This window comes from Chelon labrosus (genome assembly GCF_963514085.1).
Source record: "Chelon labrosus genome assembly, chromosome: 11".
In the NCBI taxonomy this organism is placed as follows: domain Eukaryota; kingdom Metazoa; phylum Chordata; class Actinopteri; order Mugiliformes; family Mugilidae; genus Chelon; species Chelon labrosus.
The window spans coordinates 25,019,310-25,040,044 of NC_140344.1; positions in this window are offsets into that span (position 1 = coordinate 25,019,310).

Below are 20,735 nucleotides of genomic sequence, written 5' to 3' on the forward strand. Positions count from 1 at the left end.
CCTTCCATTAACCAAAGTGTCCACAGAAACAAGATTCAAAACGTGTCTTGTGTCAGATTCTCTACATTTATCGAATGCCCACCACCCACCCATTTGCTACACCTTCCCCCCCTTCGGTGTTTTTGACATCTTCCTCTGTAAACATCAGGCTCAGCCTCCATTCTTCACACGTTCATCTCCTCTCCGTCAGCCTGCTTCTGCGTCCCTTCCTCTGCAGGATCCTTTTCTCTCCTCTTCAACTGTGCTATTTCCCCACAAGTGCAGATTTCTCTCTCTTCCTTTTTGTATACCCCTGTAAAACCCCCCCACTCACCCCTCCCTTCGTTTCCTCCTTTCATCACCCCTCCATCCATCCCCCACCCCTCCCCTCCTTCTTCCACATGTCTTTATCCGCTGCTGTATTTGTTCGCCTCCCAGTACGGGTCCTTCCTTGCTTTTCTTCAATGTTGGACTGTGGACACTGAAACTACCATGAACTTTAATATATATATAGATATACATATATATATATAAAATTTACACGGTATATATATATATATATAAATATATCAAGACTTAAGCCACTGTTTCTATTCTCCTGGTATTATGATGATAATAATGGTAATACTAATACTGAAAACTGAATCTGGTTGATGACTATAATATCTGTATTTCCGTACTTCAGTGTTATTTAAAAGAAAAAAAAAATATTCTAAGAGAAACTTACTAGTGATTGTGTGGAAATCTGAGGCTGCTGCCATTCTGCTCTTCTGATTAAAAAAAACAACATGCTTCTTGTTTTTGTTTTGGGTCAAACCAAGTTGTGGCTAAAAAGCTGAGACTATATAAAAAGAATTATAGCTAAAAGGACTTTTATTATTATGATTATTATTATTATTCTTTTGACTGTAATATACATGTGAATATTTAGACGATGACAGTATCCTTTGATTTCTCAATCAATCAAATCAATTTATCTACTGTTTTCTTATTTATTTGCTCTGAAGAAATCAATAAAATTAAATGGTACTTTTATTTTTCTTAAACCTACTTTAAGTCTGGCCTGATGGTTTGTTTTGTTGAAGCTGGCAGAACTTCTGAAAGCAGCTGCAGACGTGCGGCCCCCAGCGTGTCCAAGTGTGTGTGATGGTGGGCGGTGTTCACTGTATACGTGACTTGGTGTGTGAGTGTGTGTTGGACTCCGTCTCTTTCTACTGCCAAGCTAAACTCTTTGTCCGCCGCTGCCTCTGTCCTCTTCTCTTCGCCCTTCCTTTCTCTTGACGCTCTCTCGTATTCCTCATTTTTCCATTTGTTTTATTTCCACGCTCACTCTTGGTCTTTCTCTCTCTGCTCCATTGGTTTTTAAGGTTTTGTGGTTTGTTTCTCTGCAGACTCTAATGAGCTCCAGGGGGAAAATTAGCGCTGGAATAACGAGCAAACATCAACATCATCATCCCTCCCTCCTTCCTTCCTAACTTCCTACCTTCCTTCCTCCTGCTCTTCCTGTCTTTTCTCATCTTCTTTTCCCCCTCCACATCTGACTCCATTTCTTCTCTAAATGTCTTCTCCTACCTGTCTCCTACTTTCTTTTTCCCCTCATTTTTTCTCTGACTTCCTGTCTTTATCTCGCTCTGCTCTGACAAAACTCGGTGGCACTTGCTTTCTTCTATATCCGCCTTTTGTCACAGTTATTAAAAAAAAAAAAAAAGTCTATTTCCCTTTTGATTGCCTAGTTGTGTATTAGCCAACATGTTTACTCTTAATTAGTTTGGAAAAAGTCATCTTTTGTTCCTGGAGCAGCTTTCAACACTCTTTTGTCTGTCTCTCAAGTTTTGATGAAAAAGCAGTAACAGATCCTCCACGCTCCAAACTGAACAACAAACACAAGACTGTTTGCATAAATGGCATTTATGATGGTGGCATAGAGACGGGACATCTAACGTTTTTTGTTTTGTTTTTAAATTGCACGTCATACCTTACTTATTTTAGACCTCGCAGAATACTATGAGGTCTAATATTTCAGGAAAAAGTGCCCTGGAATGCCACTTGAAGCCTGAGGTCCTACTAGTGAATTCGGGGCGAGTCAATCTACCCCGACTTCACTGAGACGCAGCAGCCTGGCGTCACAGAACAATGGCAGCACCCATGTAGATGCACACCGTGAATGTTAAAACATGATTTACTAGAATATAAAGTGCATTTATCTGTCTTTTTTTTTTTTTTTTTGGTCAAACTAGATATCATATTACACAACATGACTTTTGCATGAGGATATGTCACTATAATCTCTCTGCATAAAGTTATTAGATGAAGTGTAGCCTAACATTAACAAAGAAAAGAAAGGTCTGACAAAAAGAGAGGAGGTTTGTTGAGTGTCGGTTAGCTGTTAGCACGGAGAGAACTATATTACCTGTTGCTGGTGGAAAAACTTCAATTTCGATCATTGTCAGTAAATTCAGAAACAAATTATCTTATCGCGGTCGGCCATGTTTGTTGTTCATGTGACGCCGCATCTAGTACACTCCAAGTGGGATAAATCCGACATCCCAGCTTTCTGGAATGCAGCATTAATGCTAGACATGCTAGCCTTGCCCACGTATTTCCTCAATCTATGCAGAGCTAACTGTCCCTATATCCTTATTCGCACGGGACTAGTTTTACTTGGGGATCCTAATTTGTAATAATGTCGGAGGTCATCTGTGATCCTAATCCCGTGCGAACCGGCCATGTCCTTAATTTGTAAAGTAAAGTAGAGCGCAAATTACCTATTAATCTATACCAAATTGCCCTATTTCTCGTAACACAGAAGTCCTGTGATAATACTAATCCAGTGCGAATCGGCATCTCTGTGATTTGGGGCTGTGTTTTTACTTTTTCGAGACTTATGAAGGAGAATTATGAAGGATGTTTCTGTAAATCAAAGTTTGGACAGCTGGTCAAGATGTCACTGACCCAATCACCCATTCAGACAGTTGAAATCATTAAATCAAGTGTCTGTGAAGGTTCTCAGTCATCCAGGTCATGGTATATCCAAAAAAGGGCCGACTGGTTCCTTTCTGTGTGGAGTTTGCATGTTCTCTCTGTGTCTGCGTGGGTTCTCTCCAGGTTCTCCAGCTTCCTCCCACCGTCCAAAGACATGCTGGTTAGGTTCATTGGTGATTCTAAATTGGCCGTAGGTGTGAGTGTGAATGGTTGTCTGTCTCTCTGTGTTAGCCCTGTGATAGACTGGAGACCTGTCCAGTGAAAGCTGGGATAGGCTCCATCCCTCCCATGACCCTTCACAGGACAAGCGGTTACAGAAGATGAATGAATGACTGAATATTTTATATATATATTAAGTAACTAAAGTTGTCTAAGTGTAAAATGTCCTCTGATTTGCAGTGGAGTGAAGTGGAAAGCTACTGAGACGTCACAACCATGGGGAGTAAATTTGAGTAAAACAGAGTTTGCTTATCCCGTGCGGATGCCCCACATGAAACTCAAACGTAGGGGGGTCATTTCAGAATCACATGACCTCCCCAGGCAAAACTAATCCCGTGCTAATAGGGCTCATGATAACCAGTGTTGTCATCTCTTTGGTTTGACAGTCTGTTTACCAGCTGAGCTTTCACTGCTAGTTCTTTGTTCTGAAACTGGGAGCAGTTTCCCCCAGTTTTGGATTCATCTGGGTAATTCTGCTCTGTTCCAGAACAAACCAACTGAGCTGAGACCGGTTAGGGAAGGCGGTCTCAGCTCAGCTGCAATCGCTCCCTGTAGCGTTGTGTTTGCCTGTTTGTCTGGTATCAGCCTTAGTGTGAAGTCTTCATATACAGAACACTGGAACCACAAAACAGAAATGCATGTCAGAGCCCACATTCGCTGCTGACGCTCTAGTTTTGCAAAGATTATTTCCCAATTTCCTGAATTCCTAAATTTGTATATTACAGATGTAGTTTGGTTGGAAAATAACATTGATCCATAATGCTGACATTCTCTAAGGGTGGAAAAGTGAAATTATTTTGCAGATGATGCAAAACTGTAGCTCCACACCCTGAAAGCCTTTTATTGCCAAAAAGATGTATTCAATAAAACCACAATGTTTTATCTTCAGGTCTTTACAATTTACACGTTCGAACATCAATGTCAATCATCAATCAATGTCACTTATAATCAAAAAACATTATTTTTCTATCTGTACATGGACAGAACTAAAAAAAAAAATATTATATTCCGTCTTTTTTTGTTGGTCTGGTCTGTGGTTGTTTTCGCGAAGGGTAGATTTTTGTTAAGTACGTACAGTAAAGCACGGTGCTGTATGCTCCCTGCCTGCAGTGGGTGAAGTGGGGTCAGCTGGTCTGATGGACACTCACCTTGCCTTTCTTTTTAAAACATGTAATACAAAAATATACCCTTGGACCTCTTGAAATTCTAGTATTTGCTTGGTAGTATCTCCTGGTAATATCTCCCAAGGAGGTGGTTTAAAAAAACTAAATGAAGCTTGAAAATTGTGACAAGTTGTGAAACCACTACATTATATTATGAAAACTGTCTTGTTAGGGGAGATAATGTTGCAGAGCTCCCTCTTTCTCACACTCAGGCTGTCATTGACTGGCACTTTTCCTCTGTGGGTTTGGTCCCCTCTTCTTCCCCTTCCTTCCCCTTCCCCCTCAGACCTACAATCTACCAGCTTCACTGTAGCTCGGTGTTCTCCTTCCTCCTTCTACCTTCTAACGTCCAGATTCATGCAAATATCAGTGAGAGCTGAAATGAAATCTGCAGGGTGAGACGCTGAGGAGCTTTTTTCAGCTCTTTAGCTGTCCCTCGCTGCCTCTGTTAAATGCTGGTGTCTTAATTTAGAGCTACTAACGAACATCACAAGTTACACTGTCTACGTTTATGGAAGTAAATCCACAGCTTTGAGGCAATCAGCGACAGCAACAGTTTCAATTTGGCTGATCAGCCACAACATTATGACAGTAGAAGTGAATAACACTGACCATCTTGTGTCAATTCAGTGTTCTGCTGGGAAACTTTTGGACCTGGCATTCATTCATGTGGATGTTACTTAGACATGTAGCACCCACCTAGACCAGACCAGGCACCCCCACCCCATAGCAATGACACTCCTTGATGGCAGCAGCCATCCCCAGCAGGATGCAGCCTGACACAGACACACACACAAAAACGCTTTAGGAACAACTAAAAAAAAAAAAAACATGAAGAACAGCACAAGGTGTTGACCTGGCCTCCAAATTCACTAGATCCCAAACTGATCAAGTATCTGTGGGATGATCCACAGAGGCCCCTCCCCTCAAAGGCCCCCACTGACAACACCACGGGACACCCTCAGAAGGTCCATGTCCATTCTCTGATGGGTCACAACTGTTTTGGGGGCATCGGTGATAGATGGAGATTGAATTTCTCGTGCTTGTCCGGCTGCTGAGAGGTGTGAACAAGGAAGTGCATTTCCGGCCAATCACAGTTGGCGCAACGTGTACTTATGTGTTTTTTTTTATGTGGCTGTCCTGTAGATGCTCTTCACTGACCTACGAATAGTTTAACTTCATCTTCTGGTTATAATTATCATTTGTTCAACATCAGCTTCTCCACACTACTTTTTCCTTACCTGAAAAGAGTAAGGTTGGCTCCTCCTTCCCAGCTCACTGATGACCAGTGGTTCCAGGTTCAGGTTCTAAAACCATGATTAAATACCGTACTTAAACATCCTGCTTTAGGGGGGAACAGTGACGTTCTAACCAATAATCTGCATGCATGTCACGCAAGCTGTGATTGGTCTATAACCTGTGTACCTGGTCTCTGGATTTGTCAAAACCAAGTGAACAATTTCTGACTTTTCTGTTGAACCTATAGATATTATTTTTTCTGAGCAGGGTTTTTATTGTCTCGCCTTTTCTCTTCCATTTTCTTACATCTTTCCAATTTTTTCCCGTCTTTCCATTAATTTAACAGTCGCCTTCTAATCTCCACCTACCGTTTTCAGCGTTTCTTATTCACAAAATGTTTTTATCTGAAGACGGGCGGTGCATAAATTAGTGGGCTGCTGCCGTTTCATCGCCGACCTCTTTCAAATTTGCAAAACTTGCATTAGAATGTGTTTACCGGAATAGCAGGCTGATGTCCTTGCGTTGGTTCATGCCGATGTCCATGCAAAGCATCCAGAACAATATGCTGCAGGTGTGTGGAACTATAGGAAGTGTGTGTATTAGAGACAAAGAGAGGAGGACTGTGTGTGTTTGTGTGTGTGTTTTCATTTCCCTCTCAGCAGTGGGTCCGTCCAGAGCCCTTGTCCTCCAGCAGTAATTTGATTGTGGCTGAGTGAAGGAGACATAATTGTCTGCAGCAGGTCATTGCATGCAAAACAAAGTGTGTGTGTGTGTGGTGTTTATTCTCTCCAACGTCCTCCCCACCAGAGGATACGGTACGCTCTGCTCCTCTTTCCTCCTCTTTGTTTCAGTCCTCTCCTTTTCGCACCTCGTATATTCTCAATTTGTTGCCTCCTCTCCTCTCCTCTCCTCCTCCAATGTCAAGCGAAAGCTGACAGTTGTTCCTGATGCAGCATTATATTTTCGGCTCTATGAAAATGCGCACACACACTTCACACAATTCGCAGCTCCCCAGAACACACACTGACTGGCGCGCGCACACAGTCAGGCGTCCTGCTGTCATACACACTTTTGCCCTCGTGCCCTCTCACTCCGGACAGATGGGCATGAAGGCGGATAGACAGCCAGAAAGAAAGGCTAACGCAGAGCCAGTCAGACTGACATCTAGACGAGAAAAAAAAAACAAAAAACAAAATCAACACACCAGCAAATTTTAAATTATTTTTTTTTTTGGGTCCCAATGACAGATAACCTTTGACTTCCACCCCAACTTGAACAAGACACATCCATAGTAGCTCAGTCTCCCACCGTTTTCAGAATCATCTGACACCTGCTCCCTACGGCCTTCCCCTTTCTCTCACCCCTTGTCACTCACACACACAAAGACAGAGAGACAAAAACGAGTCAGGGTGAAAGCTTAAAAGTTTCAAAAAAAAAAATCCCTTTATGTTATAAAGTAAAAGCATGTGCAAAAGAATGCAAAACCTCAGCATGTAGTCCCATACAGTCTGCATAAATAGCATCGACACTTAAGCACGGTTTATACCTCTGCAGGAGGTAAACGGTGTAACCTATGTACGTAGCCTATGCCGTTGCAAGCCATTAATACTTGTGCGCTCAACACTCTGGCTCACTCTTTAAAAATGCCACCCAGAGTCATTAGTTAGTCGCCACCGTGTCTTTTCTTGCCAGTCGGGTTCATTTTTGTTTCTACTTCCTGCTTCACTTTCAACAATGGCGACTGAAACTTTTGCCGAACCTCCTCAGTTAACCTTTCCTCGATGTGTTTCATCTTTATGGATCCAAAACAATCAACACGAAAATTGTGGAGATGGAGAATCAGCTGGAAATACTGAAGCGGAAACACGCTACTACCAAGTGGACCGATCGCAGCTCTTGCGGTCTGCGTCGCTGGAGAGGTGTGCGTCAGGCTACGGCGTTAGGGTCCGGGGCAGTCGTCACAGCTACAGCGTCAAATTGACGCAGAAGCCTAAACTGTGCATTAGTCCCAAAAACTGCAGTTCTGCAAATGACCACTTGAGGCTGGCTTCGAAACCGAGTCAGTTCTCCTTGTGGCAACTTTACAGCAAAAACAAACATGTTTACAGTCTGGTATATAAAAAACAAAAAGTCGTCTCTGGAGCCCTATTCACACGGGACTAGTTTAACCTCGGGACCTCTATTAATTTGTAATTATTTCTTAGGTCGTCTGTGACTTGGGTGTGTTCTGCTTCTTTTCATTCAGTAATTAGGAAGGCTGTGTTATATATCAAAGTTTGGACAGCTTTGTGTTTTGGTATACTTTCTGATTTATCTAAGCCTAAGAAATCACTTTCACTAAGGTTTGCATATTTCCTCCAGCCTGTGGCGTTAACAGTAAAAAAAAAAAACATGCAATAATCTAACTTTAATCTTTCTTAATTTTGGATCAGTTCCAGTAAGTGGAACTGATCCAAAATTAAGAAAGTGCACGCTTCATGAAATAAAAAAAAGTCCAGATGGTTTTCTTTGGCCTTCACAGTTTGGAGTCAGAGTGAGAGATGGGCGTTTGGTATCAGCGACGTAGTGTGTGTTTATTCAAACATTTCGACTACGACCACGGTCCTGATCGGGCAATAACCAAACAATTGTTTCACTCATTGGGCGTTCACTTCGATGTTTGACCTTCACTCTGCGTAACGACGGTACAGGCTGTTCTCACATTCATCTGATTAAGATGGAAACATTCTCGGCTTTCTCCTTGAATTAAAGCATGCGTCTGTGCATGGTTGGTGACACCGCAGCTAGTTTGGGAGCAATTTGTTCAGCTCATAGAAGAGTGACACGGAACCTTGAAACCTCTACAACAGACCTTTCAGAAACATCGGAGCAACACTGATTGCAGGGAAATTACGTTTCTATAAAGTTAAATTGCATTCCCACTTACATTTGGATGCAGAGTGTAAGCACTGGCTGAATAAAGTCTGTCTTTTTGATTTGCAGGATGCTTCTTTATGGTTAATGTCTTGTGCGCAAAACAGGCTGACATCACTGCAGTTAACGTCCTCTAGCCACAGTTAAATAAAAGGTTTAGCAGATCATGGTCAAACCTAAAAAACATTGTAAACCGTGTAATTATTGCTTTACTGTCATCAGTACTTGAGTTGTGACAGGCGCCGTCATGACAAGACCCCTACGACGGAAATGTCTTGACGCTTTAGATCTATGTTCATGCAAAAAAAGGGACTAATAGGTTATGTGTACTGAGTGCAAACGCAGATTTGATGTAACTTTTGAGAGAGAGTCCACAGATTTGACATATTTGACCACTTTCACGACGTGGCGTCTGAGTCATAAGCAGAAGGCTGCCTGTGTTGATTCTGTGTTATGAGCTGAGGTGATTTGGGAGTGAAGGTGAGAGTCCAGAACGCAGAGCTGTAGACAGACAGACACAAGACAGAGCAAAGAATAGAATGTAATGAACACTGACGGCCTATATTCAGCTGTGATGTTCAGAGACAAGCACATACTGTGTCAAAAACCCCGAAGGGCTTCGTGTACCGGTTTGTAATGACACAAAAGCCGCCTTCCTTGCATATAAGTCACAGTGAAGTTCACGATTAATTACTTCCTGCGTTCCCCGTGCTGTCTGTCAAACACCTATCAGGCTCAGAGAATAATCTAATCTTACTGCCTCGCGTTGCATATCTGTATGTATTCTGCCAACACGCCATGTGGGCTACTCAACTGTCTACACTGTAAACAATTTTCCTGTAAAATAACAGTAAAGAGCTGGCAGCACAGACGCCAGCAGTATACCGTTATTTTAACGGTATTTAAACGTAAAATACTTTACGGTATTAGTCTGTAAACCATAAAAACAGTATATTCCTGTATTTCTATAATTTACAGTAAAGAGCTGGCAGCAAAGACGCCAGCAATATACTGTAATTTTACAGTAGTAGTCTGTAAACCAGACATACAGTATATTTCTGTATTCATACTGTTATTATACAGTCTATTACAGTAAAAAATAAATGCTGCATATTTCTGTGATTATTTGGAAATTAAAATAATATTTTGTTTAGGTTGTTACTTTGTAGACAGTGCCTGTCTACAGTAAACAAACAATTTCAACCTGACCCTAAGCCTGGATTCAAGTGTCTCTCCACTGAAAAAATAAAAAACTTGGATCAACTTAAAAAAATTGAGGTAATCGATCACACGAAATATCTGACATTAACTCAAAGCAAATAATTTTATTTCGTTTAACCTGAAAAGTTTAACTCCATGCAACCACTAATTAAAGGTTGGAGCAATCTAATTGTTTTTAGGTTGGAGCAAACTAATTATTTTAGGTTGGAGCAAACTAATTATTTTAGGTTGGAGCATAACTATTTTAGGTTGTCTCAAATAAAAAAGTAATGGTTGTCATTATTTGAAATGTATAGTAAATCAAATTTTAAAAAATTGCTTTCAATACATTTTGATCAGTGACTACTCAGAACACTTTCCTTAAGAACACATTCATATTTATTGTTCCATAAATTGACAACACTGAACATGTGTTTAAAATCTATTTAGATAAACAGTCTGCTTCAGCTGAACACCAGAAACGAGACTATTGATGTCATCAGAAGACAAATCATGGAGCTGCAATAGTAGCTCAACTCCTAAGACATCATGCCAGGACATACATTTTCTTATTCAGATGTAAGCCTTATTATCAACTAAACACAAAAGCTGTTGCAACTGAGGGCAACTCATTCAGGACCTCTTTTCCTTCGATGACAGTCTTAATGTCTTTGTGTGGATGGAGAGGATCCTCTTTCTCAGTGATAAAGATCGCCATTGTTTGCTCCAGCTCTTCAACTTCATTTTCCTGCATTAAAAAGAAAGAAGAAGAAAAAAAAAGACATGTTATTGTTTCAGAAATCTCCAGATTTCATGTTAGATCATAATATCCTTATGACATTGTAAATAGAACTTACCACAAGCAATGATCACTGGCAGGAGCTTCCAAATGCACATGGTTGCACAGCAGAAACACGACTGATTGGTGGCTGCTTCCCTTAAGTTGAAAGAGAATACATTATTTAGTTTTTAAGTTAGCCATCAAGTGTGTTAGCTACTAACATGATGCACAAATTACCCAACTTTTAACATAAACAGATATACTTTATTTTATGATTTTAGGGAAGGTACTTTTCTACCACATGTAAATTCAGTGTAGCATATTAACATTACCAGCAAGAACTAGCTGGGCCTTGTAATATTATGGCTGATAAATACTTAACACAAGATAATTAGGAGGATGAATAAAAGATCACAGATGCCCTTATGCTATTGACAGCAGAAATAACCATCAGTCAAGTTTGCAGCTTGAACCTGGGGATTAACTAACGTTACCACGTGTCAAGTGTCAAAAACGCAACAACAACAAAAAACTCTTAGCTTCCTGACAAGCTAGCATGTCATGGTTGGTACTATGTTCAATAGCTTTAACACAGAGCACTTTAAGACAGTAATGTTGGCTCTTCGCGCCACTGTTAACAATTAAAAACACTAAGCAGAACAAACGCATTTTAAGGTACGAACATAACATTAGCTGTAACATTAACTAACTTAAACGTGGTAACTACCATCAATGCCGCCACAAAATAACATTATGTTTACAAATTATTGCTTTTATTTCTTAGTTAGCTAGCAAACTGTGATAACATAACCCACCGACGACCAGAGGACGGCTAACGTAAGTTAACTTTATAGTTTGAATGAAGAATGCTAACGTTAGCGCTAGCTTAACGTTAGCATTTATAAACTATCAAGCGGGAGTGCTGAGATTACGGCCATAGTCAAGGCCAGTCAGGTGTACTTGGAACAAAACGTTAACGGTAGACAAAGTTTAATGTTTTTATCTTACCAGTATCAGTGTTGCTCGTTGTGTTCTTCTGTGTCGCAGCCTGGATCGAGGTCTGTTGGAGTGAACCGTCCGCCGTCCACTGATTGTTCAGTGACAGACGTTTTTTTTTTAACTCCTTTATTTGGACGTAAACAGGTCAGAGAGCGGGATCTCAAACTCAACAATGCGCATGTGCAAATCATGCTTAATCGAAAAATACTGTAGTGTGCTGTAATTTAAAACATCACCATACTGTTATGGGCCTCTGTCCTGTTGCTCCAAGGTAAGCAGCCCACAATGCATTGCTAACTACAGTACTAAGCTGTTTAACACGAAAACAGTATTTTAATGTTGAAAATTGGCTGTAAATTTACAGCAATTGCTTACAGTGTATTTATGTTTTCTGCGACACAAAGAACGTTAAAACTTTGCAGAAGCTTAAAGATCCCCAAATTATTGCAAAGCAGACAGGAAGCAGGACCACTGCAACAAAGAACGTGGCCCATTTTTAACTTTGTTGGCATGTCAGCGTACCACATCATCACAAAATAAGTAGGTTTTATCCTTGAAGACATATAAGGAAATAAGAGCAGCTGAGCATTTCTGTCTTTGAACTGCTGATTTAGGAGATCAGGGTTTCATTCGTAACAAACCCACGGAACCAAATCTCGTGGACATGCGGGGCTTTGAAGAAGTAGAGGCCATTTGCATTTCTTTCAAACTGGATGTTATCTTCTCAAGGTAGCTAACTCTACAGAGCTGACTGTCACGAACAAGGTTTACCTGACTTCAGCAACGCATAATAGACGTTTAATAATGCAGTCAAACTGAAGGCTCATTTCTAAGGAGAGCAAAACATTAAAGAAAAAGAGAAATTGCAAGTGGCCCTGAAGTACACCGATCAGCCACAACATGAAAACTACTGACAGGAGAAGTAAATGGCATTGACCATCTTGTGGCAATTTAATGTTCTGCTGGGAAACTTTTGGACCTGGCTTTCATTGGTGTGGATGTTACTTAGACATGTAGCACCCACCTAGACCAGACCAGACACCCCCACCCCATAGCAATGACACTCCTTGATGGCAGCAACCATCCCCAGCAGGATGCCGCCTGACACAGACACACACACACAAAAACACTTTAGGAACAACTAAAAAAAATACCTGGCCTCCAAATTCACTAGATCCCAAACTGATCAAGTATCTGTGGGATGATCCACAGAGGCCCCTCCCCGCAACCCAGAGGAACCAAAGGCCCCCCACTAACAACATCATGTTACCAGACACCACAGGACACCCTCAGAAGGCCCATGTCCATTCTCTGATGAGTCCCAACTGTTGTGGAGGCACAAGGTAGACCTACACAATATCAGGCAGGTGGTCATAATGTTATGCCTGAAAACACAGATGTTTGGTCGACATGAGCCGAAACAACCACACGACTAGATTATGGGAAATGAGGCTACATGAGACCATGTCTGCCAGTTTCAAAGCCACCTTCACACGTCATAAACCTAACAAATACCTAACAGTAATGAATAAATTGGTTTATACTGACTGAGGCTGGAGGGATTATGACCGCTCTTTGATCACAGTACAACACGTGTCAGAGACGAGCCTGAACGGAATCAAGTCCAAGTGAAAAATAACCTTAGTGTGATCAAGACCAGGCAAGACAAGTCCTGGAGGAAGCTGCCGGCGATATGATCACGACGCATCTGAGATAATGGGAAAAAAAAACATCTGGAGACCGAGACTGGACTTGAGAACAGTTGCGGAAGAAAGAGGTGGAAGGGAACGAAAAAGAGAGCGAGACAAAAAGTACAGCAGGAGAGGGTTACATGATGAGAGGAGCAGGGATGAAAAGAGAGCGGAGTAGTGGAGCGTAGAGGTCTGCAGCGAGAGGCCCTCACACCACGCTAATGTGTTTTGTGGCACCCAGCTGGTGTGCGGCTTTGGACAGGCACCCAGATCGGTAATGTGAGTTTGGAACAGTGAGAGAAAGAATTACATCTGTATGACATATTAGGTCAATAACAGCATGTCACGCTTCCTCATATCTCTTTACTTGTGATCAATTTGCGCATTATCTCGTAATAGGATCATTTTAATAATTTAGTGGTGATAGTAGTTTAATAATTTAGAAATTCTATGAAGTGGTGAAGGCGTTACCAATCACAGTAAAAGTCTGACTTTATAATCGGCAGGTGCAGTCAATAAAAACCTTGGATGAAAGTAACCCTACGCAGACCCTAACGCCGTAGCCCGACATTCACCTCCCAATAAATGTAACTACGCATCACAGCGACGCACACCGCAAGAGCTGTGATTGGTCCTCTCGGTAGCAGCGTGTTTCCACTTTAGTATTTCCATCTGCTTCTCGATCTCCACAATTTTCGAAGCGATTATTTTGGAACAGTGAAGATGGAACACACCGAAGAAAGATTGACTGAGGAGGTTAAAAGTTACAAGCATTTGTTTAAAGACACAGTGCCGACTAGTGATTTTAACGAATGAGCCAGACTGACGAGCAAACAAGTATAAATGGCTTGCACTGGCATTGGCTTCGTACGTAGGTTATGGTATCTGTCCCATAGTCCTTTAAATGAACCTTAAAGAGGAATTACCATTTTTTACAACCTGGACGTTATTTACTCACCCATATAACTTGTCATTTGGAGTCATTCGGAAGATATTTAAATCCAGAGGAGCGCCCCGTATCCATATAGTGGGAGTGACTGGGGCACCGAAACACAGCCTCTAAATAACGCATTATCTGCCACGAAACTCTTTCATTTCACCAATATTTTGTTATAATACGCTAGTGCTATTCCCGGTTGAGTCCGTAGTTACCTGTTATCATCATCCGGGGTCTGTATATTGACCTACTAACTTCTGACCTGGATGATGTCATCTATGAGCGCGTTCCGGTGCCCCAGTCACTCCCACTATAAGGATATACCCCAGCTTTATTGACAACAATGAATTTATTCAATAGAAGAAGATGAACACGATGGACTCATGTTTTCAACGGTGCTGCCCACACCGGTTCTTGCTCCCTAAAGTTTGCCTGCATTACTGCAATCTCACTCCATTGTACCATCACTCTAGACAGCATCCCTAGATACACGAACTCCCTCGCTTGGGGCCGGAAGTCGCCCCCCACGCAGAGGGAACAATCCAACGTTTTCCTGCAGTGCACCATGGCCTAGGACTTGGAGTTGCTAACCCTCATCCCAACCGCGTTTCAAATTTGAGCAACCATCGAAGTGTTCATCAATCATCTACTCTTCAAAGGTGGCAAACAAAAATGGCTTGTACAGATTGAGGAAAACATAAATAGATTACATTGGCTCAAGTGTTTACATGGTGATTAGTAGGTTATCTATATGTTAATGCTACCCCCCAAATCCAAATTCAGCTTCCCTCTGATTGGAGGAGGAGTGGATCAGGCCTGTCGGTTCTCATTGAGTATTAATGTAAACGCAGCAAGTGCTTGGTATTAGTTTGATACTTCAGTTCCATTGCATTGTATTCCAGTGGTATTGATCCCAACAAACAACGATTACAGAGCCCTGAGACAGGTGAGAAAGAGAAAATGAGAAGCAGAGGCATGGGAGCAGGAAGAGGGGGAGGGGGAAAGAGGGAACGATGCCGTGCCCACTGGCAAAGCTCTCGCTCGTGCACGGATCTGGCCCCGGAATATCGGCGGCGGGATGGAGAGAGCTGGGAAACGTGTCAGCCCTCATATGTGCATCTGTGCGTCCGGGCAGTGGAGGGGAAAGAAAAAAAGGGCAACAAAGGGGCCGAGACAGAGCAACCTGGTGAACGAGGGAGGCAGAGACGAGAAAAGAGTGGGCAAAGAGGTGAGAAATTTAACAGAACAGAGGAACAGAGTGAGAAAAGAGAGGCAGAGACGCCATATGGCATCGCTTCAGGAGAGAAGAGCTGAGATGATTGATGGAGGAAGAGGTGACTTAGTGCACATTCGGTCCAGTGGGTGACTGTTAACGCGCCGAGCATCTACTCAGGATTGGATGGAGGTGTTTCATATCCAAAATAAATAAGCACATTTTCCTTTAATCCGGACACTGACACTGAGGAGGAGGGATCATTATTCTAGCCAACCCACCATGGCTTTTTGTTGTTTTATCCCGTTAGACTTGTGTCTTTGTTGAATTCACTCCTCATCATGTTTTTTTCTTAAATTGTAGCATCAGCTCTCTCATTTCCTTGCCCGTGATTTTCCTCGTCTGATTGGCCAGTGAGCTCTTCAGTCAGTTTACTATTTACTGAAGTGAAGAGGAAAAACCTTTTCTCGCTTTTTGCTGTATTCCTGGACACAAAGATAAGAATCTATCAACTGTTTTCTTGCTGCAACATATTGAGTTGTTGAGCCAAAAAAAAGAAGCCAAAATGAGACTGATGCACTCAAACATTTCTTTGGCTCTTGTCTGGTTGAATAAAGGATTATTTTTAATGAGTGCATGCTGACCACCAGACACGAGTTTTACTTTTAGGAAGCTTCACATGTGAATTTAGTCCTTTCAGAACAGTTATGCTGTTATTTTGATCTGTTGCCCCGACCAGCTGGAGAACAACATTTCTCTGCACCTTCCAAAACTGTTAAGGTCAGGTTGTGATGGCCGGGTCTACACGCTGGCAAGGGTGGGCTAGATGTAGATTCAGTCACCCACCCACGTTTGCAGTGCAGCCTAAAAATGCTCTCGCTTTGCACACTGCAGCTTTTCCACATGGAGCAGCCGACCACAAATTTTTTTAAATTAGCTCTTCCTCTTCTTGTTGCTGTCAGGATGTCACCATCAGGTTTCTATTCTACATGTGTGGAACATGTACACATAACACCAGTTGTGGTATAGGCACATGCATGTCTGCTGTTCTAAGTTCATTTCTTGTCTTTGTGGTTAAACAGTTGAGGTTTTTGGTGCTTGCCTTTGTATCCAAGACAAAGAAAGCCATGTGGTTAAAACTTGGTTATGCATGGTGAGTTTCCATAGCTCACCACCAGGTTCAGGTCCCAACACAGTAGTTCAGGCTGGTTTGGACACTTGGTCACAGAGACATTGTCGTTTGGGTTGTAATGACTTTACATTACATGGCTTTGTTAAGGTTATTTATTGTCATGATTGCAATGACAAACTACAAGGTCAAAATTAGGGTACAACCTTGGTCAACTTGTGAACAGGAAACCAGCAATAGAGTCCCATGTTAAGTGTTTTATTGACCCATCCATCGGACCCAAGTACCATATTTTTTTATTGCTCCATAACCTTTAAGATAAAGACATAACACATAGGTTGGTCTGGAGAGTGGTTCTGAAGCTCAGTGTGGTTGCTTAGGCTGTCGCCATCTTGGTTTGTCAAAAAAAGAGCCAAAGAGGAAGAGGGTTATTTTATGCCTCCTTGAACAGTATGTCCAGCACTGGCAAGAAAATGTCAGCATCAGGTGTACCGTAAGTTTGGAGGTACAGTAGTGAATTTCTGTTTTTTATTTTTACTACGAAAAAGTACACTTCCCAAAGCTTTAGATCACAGAATAATGTAGTCTGTAATCAGAAGACCAATAGCAACCTTTATTGGACAGAGAATGACCTTTAATAATTCATTAGCTTTTTCCAAGCAGAAGAAAGGCTCTTCATTAGGTTTCCGTATCGATAACATGATCGTAAAGTCTAATGAAACTGACAAAAGATTTGTAGGATGGCAAAGAACGGCTTTGAAGGTCAGAAACCATGGATGTATGTATAAGGGGGACCGTATCCAAAGATGGCACACCATTCATTACTGTGAAAGAGGAACTAAAACATACACATGGCTGAGGTATTGTTGTATGGTTTCTACCGTGTCTTCGGTGCATACAGGCCGATGCGTAGTAGTAATGTTCTGAAAGATTAAATTCATATACATTTTCCGTATGAGAAAAAGCCCCGATCTGTTTGAGCTCATTTGTTTAAAACCTTAATCCCCGGGAACGAGTGAAACTGACGCACAATGAGGACAACTGTGTCAACACATAATGCAGTGACAGACAGCATCCTGCACTTAAAGATCAGCTTCATACACTGAGCATTTCAAATCACTGTGGCTTTTTTTTTTTTTTTTTGTGTGTGTGTGTGTGTGTGTGTGTGTGTGTGTGTGTGTGAAACCAGTTGGTATTTCGAAATTTCCTCCCATAACTGCTGATCCATGAATAGCCCAGCTAGCTGCTTCACCACATGTCCTGTCATTGAGTGCCTAATTGGCAAAAAACATACACACTGTTGCTGTAAACACACACACACACACACACACATGCAGATGAATAAGTTCGCCTTTGCACGTGCACACACACACACACGCACACAAAGATCTGCACATATTTTTTTAAAGCAATTTCGCTGCACACACACATAAAATCCGAAACAAATAAACGCACACACGCGTGCAATCCAAAGCAAAGGGAGAAGAAAACACAATTAGAGGAGAAAAATGTCAGGTCTGCTTCACAGTGTGTAGACTTCTCAGGCGGACCCCCCCAACCCTCGCTGTGCTGGGAATGGGAATTAACAGGGCCGGTAAATAAGGGATATGTTCCTGGAGGAGCTGCCCTCAGAGTCACCACGCTTCCAAATGAAGATGCTTTTAATCTGAAATATTCTTGACACTTGCGGGAAAATGCAGGAGCTGCTGTTCTGTTAAAGTCACAAACGAAGAGGCTCGACCGCTCTGTTTGATGTAACCCGTTTGATCGCGTTGCATTCGCGACCTTTTGTACCGAATGGAAGCGCAGCGACAGATGAATTATAAGCCTTTTTCTTTATTATTATTATTATTATTTTTCTTCTTCAAATTGCATCTTGATTCATTATTTTCTGAAACGGCCGCATTTTATCTCCTCCAATTAGTGTGATAAATGGAAGTAGTGGAGAGAAATTGCTCGTAAACAAATGTACAAGCAAGATGATTATGTGCTCAATGTTCCCTGATCCATCTCGTGTGATTTGTTAGCTTTCGCAACGCACCGATAAAGTCTGTTTCACTTTTAAACCGGTTAAGATAACTCGGTGATAATGAGGCTCATCTGTGCAAACCCCATCCTCCAACAGGCTGCACAGTACTGTAAGGAAGTCATTGTATCTCAAAATAAAAAAAAAAAAACACCCATTTTACGCTGAGCTAGTTCTTCTCTCTCTTTCTCCCTCTCTCTCTCTCTGAGTGACTATCATAGCCAATTTTACAGTAAATTACTCCCTAAACAAGCTCAATAGAGACAAGCCCAGCAGTCTGGCACCCGGCGCTCGCGTGTAAACATGATTATATCGAGGAAGTGGCTTCACATTTTCGAGCACACAGTGACAGCCAATTAGGGCCTACGTTAGTGCGGCTAATTCTTCAAATGCAGCACGGTGAGCCGCGACGGACTGGGACGGAGGGAAGGTAGAGGAGAGAGGAGGGGAAGAAGAGGACGAAGCGGTTGATAGAGAGAGCGAAGAGCAATTAAAAAGAAAAGAAAAAATGGCCAAAACGCCACAAGATTGGGTTGTAATTACTGTGTGCGAGACTCCATATTAGTGGTGTTTGCTTTGACTAACAGCTGAGAGGGCTCTTCCTGTATGAGTGTGTGCGTGGAGGCTGAAAATTCAATTAGACCTGCTATTAGATTCTATTGGTTGTCTATGGAGGAAAAGAGAAGAGAAATATAGCAAAGTGATTTCATTTTCCGAGGATTCGGCATCACTCTGTCCACGTTTCGCGAAGCTGAGTGCGTCTGCCACAAACAATTACGTAAAGCCCCGTCCATGAGGCCTGATCCAAGTTGGAAACACGCCTATGATTACTGACAGGTACGATCTCTGCGCGGCGCTCGCTCGCCACGTAGCGGGTCGCGAGGCTATCGGGGTAATAATTGGGGGAACTCAATTAGTTTGTCCTCCCGCTCCTCCTCCCCCCCCTTTCCCTTGGTCTCCATAAACAAAAAGCACATTACACATCGATCCCCGGGAGTTGCTGGGGTAACAAAGCGGTGACGGGTCTTTAATGAACTGCCTTGTGCCAGCAGCTTGAAAAGGCTCCTCTTCTGACTCTGATAATTAAGTTAGTCCAAATCAGATCGAGGGGAGTGAGGTTTTTACAGCCATTTTCACCAGCCATTTCATTTAGCTGCTCCCTGTTGAGCTCGGGGCTGAAGGCGAGTCCGGAGGGGACATGGCTTATTCCTCTCAGGGTGATGTTACCACGGATTCTCCCTCTCACTGATGCCTATTCTGGCCCTCCAGGCTTTTACTGGGTGATTTTCTCCAGGCAGGGTTTCATGATAGGTTAAGGGGTAGGTAATTTCCAGCTTCTTCTACGTTTATTGACGACATTGTACAAAGTGCAAGTCACAGATTGGGGCTTCTTCAAATTGGCAAATAGATTTTTCGGCCTTTAAGTGTGCATAACACCAAAACAGTTCAGCTTGTTTCCTTTTAATGCAGTCTCCGGCATGCCCGCAGTGTTTAGCAGGTGGCAGCAGGAGGCCAGTAAAGGGAGTTAGTATATCTAGTTAGTATAACATATATGTTCCCCCCACAGCTGACTTGAGGCAAACTGTTCAGAAAATATATAAATTTAACAGCCAGCAGTCATCGGCTGTCATTCAGGGCGACAGTTATGAAATGTTCCCCACATAGGATGCTGCGCAAAACACTTCCGCATGTAATTCTTCTAATTCCCATGTTAAACAGAACATAATCACACCAGCACTAAAAGGCAATTCTGTCCGACTTCAGAAAATGAAAGGAAAGGGTGAAAAAAAAAAAATAATAATTGACCCCGTGCAGGTTATTGCTTTCAGTTGAGCGTGCGTCAACAACTCTTGAATTTAATGCATTCCCGCAGCGGTGCGCAGCTCACTGCCCCTCAGGGGAAATAACAGCGCGCAGCCATTAGGGGATTATCGGGCAAGTAAAGGAAGAAAAAGGTGTGAGACGTACAGTATCCACCCGTAGCACTGCGTGAGGCGAGGATGGGACGCGCAGAATCCGCTCTTCGTTTATCAAGCTTTAACATGACAGCACCAATCAACATTTCACTGGAAACTAAAATGTGAATGTTCTTAAATGTTCTTTTACCGGAGGGGAATTTATTTTTTACAACACTGTACGTCTCTTTCAAAATATCGTGTTGTTGTTAACACGGAAATTGTGAATGGACACATTTTTTCTTCAGTCACTCAAAGATCTGTCATAGCCTAGATTATTAGATTAAGATGCCTTTCATGGTTATTGTA